Source organism: Salvelinus namaycush, chromosome 25 (genome assembly GCF_016432855.1).
Source record: "Salvelinus namaycush isolate Seneca chromosome 25, SaNama_1.0, whole genome shotgun sequence".
Classification (NCBI taxonomy): Eukaryota; Metazoa; Chordata; class Actinopteri; order Salmoniformes; family Salmonidae; genus Salvelinus; species Salvelinus namaycush.
In genome coordinates this window covers 26,208,176-26,215,154 of record NC_052331.1, presented here as the reverse complement: position 1 = coordinate 26,215,154, position 6,979 = coordinate 26,208,176, and positions in this window count along the sequence as shown.

The following is a 6,979-nucleotide window of genomic DNA, read 5'->3' as shown; positions in this document are numbered from 1 at the left end:
TTACGAAGATGAAAAAAAGCTGCCCTTGCAATATCCTTGATACTGTATGTTTGTTAAAAGAGATATCAGGGTCCAGAGTAAGGCCGAGGTGCTTCACAGTATTAGTTGAGACGACTGAGACAACCATCTAGTGTATTGTCAGATCAAACAGCAGATATCTTTGTTTATTGGGACCTAGAACTATCATATCTTGTTTTGTCAGCGTTTAAAAGATAAAAAAAATGTGCCGCACCCCACTTCCTTATGTCTGAAACACAAACTTGCAGGGTAGGAAATTTTGGGGCTTCACCATGTTTCATTGAAATGTATAGCTGTGTGTCGTCCGCATAGCAGTGAAAGTTGACATTATGTTTCCAAATGACATCCCCCAAGAGATAGAATATATAGTGAAAACAATAGTGGTCCTAAAACGAAACCTCGAGGAACACCGAAACTTACCATTGATTTGTCAGAGGACAAACCATCCACAGAGACAAACTGATATCTTTCGGACAGATAAGATCTAAACCAGGCAAGAACTTGTCCGTGTAGACCAATTAGGGTTTCCAATCTCTCCAAAAGAATTTGGTGATCGATGGTGTCGAAAGCGGCACTAAGGTTAAGGAGCATGAGGACAGATGCAGAGCCTTGGTCTGACGCCATCAAAAGTTAATTTACCACAGTACAGTCTCAGTACCTATGATGGGGTATAAAACCAGACTGGAGCGTTTTGTATACATTATTTGTATTCAGGAAGGCAGTGAGTTACTGCACAACAGCTTTCTCTAAAATATTTGAGATGAATAGGCCGATAGTTCGATATAGGCCGATAGTTTTTTTAATTTTCTGTGTCAAGGTTTGGCTTTTTCAGGAGAGGCTTTCTAACTGCCACTTTTAGTGAGTTTGGTGCACATAGGAGGGCCAAGCACAGAAGTAGCTCTTTCAGTAATTAAGCTGGAATAGGGTCCAGTAGGCAGCTGGAAGGTTTAGAGGCCATGACTATTTTAGTGAATGTGTCGAGAGATACAGGATTAAAAAAAACATTGATGCCATAATTTGTTTTCTAATGATCATGATCTTTTCGTCTAAGAAGTTAATGAATTCATCACTGCTGAAGTGAAGGCCATCCTCACTTGGGGAATGATGCTTTTTAGTTAGCTTTGCGACAGTATCAAAAACACATTTAGAATTGTTTTTCTTCTCCTCAAATCAGGTTGTAAACATTTAGATCCCCGATATTTATTCCACGGGACAAAACTAGATCCAAGGTATGACTGTGGCAAAACCCACCCGAGTCAATGATGGCTCCGAAAGCCTTTTGGAGTGGGTCTGTGGACTTTTCCATGTGAATATTGAAGTCACCAAAAATGTGAACGTTATCTGCCATGACTACGAGGTCCGATAGGAATTCAGGGAACTCAGTGAGGAATGCTGTATATGGCCCAGGAGGCCTGTAAACAGTAGCTATAAAAAGTAATTGAGTAGGCTGCAAAGATTTTATGACTAGAAACTCAAAAGACGAAATTGCAGTCTTTTTTTTTGTAAATTGAAATGTGCTGTTGTAAATGTTAGAAACACCTCTTCCTTTGTGGAATTTGCGGGGGATATGGTCACTAGTGTCACCAGGAGGAGAGGCCTCATTTAACACAGTAAATTCATCAGTCTCGAGCCATGTTTCAGTCAGGCCAATCACAATATGGTTATGATCAATGATTAGTTATTTGACTATGACTGCCTTGGAAGTGAGGGATCTAACATTAAGTAGTCCTATTTTGAGATGTGAGATATTATCACAGTCTATTTTAATAATGACAGGAATGGAGGAGGTCTTTATTCCAGAGAGATTGTTAAGGCGAACACCGGCATGTTTAGTTTTGCCCGAACTAGATCGAGACACAGACACAGTCTCAATGGGGAAAGGTGAGCTGGCTACACTGACTGTGCTACTGGCATACACCACTAAGCTGGAAGGCTGGCTAACAGCCTGCTGCCTGTCCTGCACCCTATCTCATTGTAGAGCTAGAGGAGTTAGAGCCCTGTGTATGGTGATAGATAAGATGAGAGCACCCCTCCAGATGGATGGAGTCTGTCTCTCCTCAGTAGGTCAGGCTTGGTCCTGTTTGTGGGGGAGTCCCAGAAAGAGGGCCAGTTATCTATAAATTCTATATTTTGGGAGGGACAGAAAACAGTTTTCAACCACCGATTGAGTCGTGTAAATCTGATGGAGAGCTCATCACTCCCCCTAACTGGGAGGGGGCCAAAGACAATTGCTCGATGCCAACACATCTTTCTTGCTAAGTTGAAGGCTTTGCATGGTCAATCTGACATCTGCATTGGCCATGCAACATTTACGGTGATTTGGCCTCTAGAGAAGTCAGGGCATTCATACTTCTTGCGCTTTGCAAAGCAGCGCAGAGCTGCTGTGAAGGAATTTGTCAAGGAAGTGAGTTTGTGTTTACACAGGACCTCCCACAACATCCCTATACCATCTACACTCGCCAGTTTTAGCCTCAGCCAGCACCATCTCCAGATGAGCTTTTACGTCAGTAGCCCTGCTCCCTGGTAAACAATGTATGATCGCTGGATGATTCTTTTTAAGCCTAATATTGCGGGTAAAAGAGTCGCCAATGACTAGGGTTTTCAGTTTGTCAGAGCTAATGGTAGGAGGCTTCAGTGGCTCAGACCCTTTACTCAATGTTCCCTCTAAGCTGCGCGTGGGCGGGCATCTCAACGGGAATACCAGCAGAAGAAATATGAGCCCGCACAGAGAAGAACGAGATTGAACTTCACTCAACTTTCTAGTTTTCCCCGTTATTTAACACTATCAACATTTCCTTTTACTGTGGGAATTGTGATCGAATCAACGCAATATTAGCCACTTTTAGTGCAACATACCAAAACAAAACAAACTATGCAAGACTAACTATGGAAGCGATTTTGTTGTAGGTAGAATGCATCAGAGTAGGAGTCTATTGCATTGACATTGCACGACTCAGGCCCGTACTCTACACAGACCGGTGCGCCATAACCAATCAGAGCTGCAGTAGGTCTACTGTATATGCAAATAGACCACTGCCAAATATAGATCTGTGCCATTCACTTTGAACTGGACTGTGTTTACAGCATGAGCAGTCATGAGTGTAGAAGTGCATGTTTTGAGCTACATGTAGCCACGTGTGCACATTTGTTCATATCCTTTGCTGGTTAGTGAGTTATTAGTCCAGTTATAGATCATTTGTAGTCGGCAATGGGGAAGTGATTGCTTCCTACACGAGCACAAAACGTGCATTTCTAGACATTTTTGAAAAGCCAGTCAGGTAAAGAGCTTTTTTTTGTCTTAAAGGGGCAGTGTTGTATTTTGAGACAAGCTTGAATAAACTAAGTAGTCAATAGGCAGAGGGTAGCATAATTTGATAAACAGGGTAATGTTAAGCCCTGTGTATTTCTTTCAAAAAGTCTCATGGAACTCATGGAGTTTACATACACCTTAGCCAAATACATTTAAACTCAGTTTTCACAATTCCTGACATTTAATCCTAGTGGAAATTCCCTGTCTTAGGTCAGTTAGGATCACCACTTTATTTTAAGAACGTGAAATGTCAGAATAATAGTAGAGAGAATGATTTATTTCAGCTTTTATTTCTTTCATCACATTCCCAGTGGGTCAGAAGTTTACATACACTCAATTAGTATTTGGCAGCATTGCCTTTAAATTGTTTAACTTGGGTCAAACATTTCGGGTAGCATTCCACAAGCTTGCCACAATAAGTTGGGTGGATTTTGGCCCATTCCTCCTAACAGAGCTGGTGTAACTGAGTCAGGTTTGTAGGCCTCCTTGTTCGCACACGCTTTTTCAGTTCTGCCCACAAATTTTCTATAAGATTGAGGTCAGGGCTTTGTGATGGCCACTCCAATACATTGACTTTGTTGTCCTTAAGCCATTTGGCCACAACTTTGGAAGTACGCTTGGGGTCAATGTCCATTTGGAAGACCCATTTGCGACCAAGCTTTAACTTACTGACTGATGTCTTGAGATGTTGCTTCAATATATCCACATAATTTCCTGCCTCATGATGCCATCTATTTTGTAAAGTGCACCAGTCCCTCCTGCAGCAAAGCACACCCACAACATGATGCTGCCACCCCCATGCTTCCCGGTTGGGATGGTGTTCTTCGGCTTGCAAGCCTCCCCCTTTTTCCTCCAAACATAATGATGGTCATAATGGCCAAACAGTTCTATTTTTGTTTCATCAGACCAGAGGACATTTCTCCAAAAAGTATGATATTTGTCCCCATGTGCAGTTGCAAACCGTAGTCTGGCTATTTTATGGTGGTTTTGGAGCAGTGGCTTCTTCCTTTTGAGTGGCCTTTCAGGTTATGTCGATATAGGATTCGTTTTACTGTGAATATAGATACTTTTGTACCTGTTTCCTCCAGCATCTTCACAAGGTCCTTTGCTGTTGTTCTGGGATTGATTTGCACTTTTCGCACCAAAGTACGTTCACGTCTAGGAGGCAGAACGCGTCTACTTCCTGAGCGGTATGACGGCTGCGTGGTCCCATGGTGTTTATAATTGCTTACTATTGTTTGTACAGATAAACGTGGTACCTTCAGGCGTTTGGAAATTGCTCCCAAGGAGGAACCAGACTTGTGGAGGTCTACAATTTTTTTTCTGAAGTCTTGGCTCATTTCTTTTGATTTTCCCATGATGTCAAGCAAAGAGGCACTGAGTTTGAAGGTAGGCCTTGAAATACATCCACAGGTACACCTCCAATTGACTCAAATAATGTCAATTAGCTTATCAGAAACTTCTAAAGCCGTGACATCATTTTATGGAATTTTCCAAGCTGTTTAAAGGCACAGTCAACTTAGTGTATGTAAACTTCTGACCCACTGGAATTGTGATACAGTGAATTATAAGTGAAATAATCTGTCTGTAAACAATTGTTGGAAAAATGACTTGTGTCATGCACAAACTAGATGTCCTAACCGACTTGCCGAAACTATAGTTTGTTAACAAGAAATGTGTGGACTGGTTGAAAAACGAGTTATAATGACTCCAACCTAAGTGTATGTAAACTTCCGACTTCAACTGTATGTGTGATGATTGTGAGGCGCTAAACATATTCGACAGTCACAAGACAGGACTTCAAATAGGCCTATAACATGTCAAGGGAACTGTAACCTAGTGTTCAGATGGGTTAAATGGAAACTGAAATCTGGACACTGACTGTAGGTCTATAACCTCTCACACAGCCTTAACAATAACTCCTGCAGAATTAAGCATTTCTTGTAGTAAATTGATACACCACATGCAGGCAAAATGTGGATTTGGGAACAGGAGTGGAGAAATATGATTTATTTATTTCTGCATCTTGATAGAAGGTAATGCTCAGTTAGAAACCATCTGTAGAGGTTCAATCTTCATCATAAAAGCAACATAAAAGCTGATTGTATTTCAATCACATTTTTCCTACACATAAAATAAGAAATTGTTCTTAACTGACTTGCCTAGTTAAATAAAGGTTAAATAAATAAAAATAAACATCAAATATGCGTCGAAGCCGAACTGAAATCTTATCAGAAACACGTTGGGTCGTTTTCAAAGCTTTCTTTTTCATTACAACCGATAAAACGGACTTTTGTTTGTTGCATTATTGTATTTTCTCCCCAGTCCTGAAACGCCTTTGCCCCGCGAAAGATGAGAGAGAAAACTGTCCCAAGGTCAACTAGAAGCATTCATTCTATCGATCTATTACATTATTATGTGGATAAAGGGTTTATTTAGTCTTCTAGAGCAACATATAATGACAAAAGAGAAACTACATGTATCTAATTATAGACAAGTTTACTAACACATAGCCTACCAATATGTCGGGAATTAGAAGCAGAAACATCTAAATCGTTCTGCTGTCTTTGACTGTAGCATATAGCGCATTTTCTATATTTGCGTGTTAGGGTTGGGTAAGGGCCTTCAGATTTTTTTGTGATTGCGGGCGAACAAACAGCTGACCCAAGCACCACTATTGCACATAACCGGTGGAGAGACCTGCAAAGGCTCAGGCTCTGACTTCAACTCGTTGCTTAGTTGGGGAAATCGGCAGACAGTTTCTATCCGCTGAACGAGCTACACCGGTTGAGCGTGCAGACAGCATTTCTCTCCAGAAGCAATGAGAAAATTGTCCGACTTCAGGGACTGTGCACTACTACCTGTATTTACTGGTGTCACAGACGCTTTATCATCCTTTCCTACACTTAAATTGCCTTTGCCTAACTGATTGCGTCTGAAGCTGAGCTTGCAACTCGGCTATCCTCACCATAAGGTGATAGTTCTGCTGTATACAGTGACTGCAATGGATCATGAGGTGTCCGAAATAAGCAAATAAACAAATTTTAGCAATGTCGTTTTCCAATAGAAAAATGTCTAAGCCAGGTGTGGAAATGGGGGGGAAATCACTATGGGAACCAACCAATGTATAATCCTTGAATTTACTTTAAAAAGCACAATTTTACTCCCGTAAATTCACTCCCAGAACCCGATTCCCCTGAATTTCCCCTCATTTCCACTCTTGATCTTATCAATAAATACATTTTAAATTCTCAGTGATTGTCCTCACTTTTTCCTTGTGCTTTTTATATGGTCCTAGCTCCTAAGAAGTGAAAAAAAGCATATTTTGATTATCATCAATCTCTAATCAGCGTGGCGTAGTCTACTAGCCATGCCATAGCTTTGATCCTATACTAAATCCCTGACCTGGAGACTGACACCCTTTATAGTAACTGTTTCTCAATCAATTCGTCAATTCAATGTCTGTTTGACGCCATACACCTGACCACCCCCATTTTCTACTTTACCCGCCCACTGCTCTGGGTTTTACCTTATCAGTTGTGTGCTTCCCCCTTATAAAAGCCTGCCTGCTCTCCTCTTCCCATTCAGAATCAGAGTGAGACCTGACAACACTCGGAGACTCAGTACTCTCCACTCTCTCTGTACAAAGAG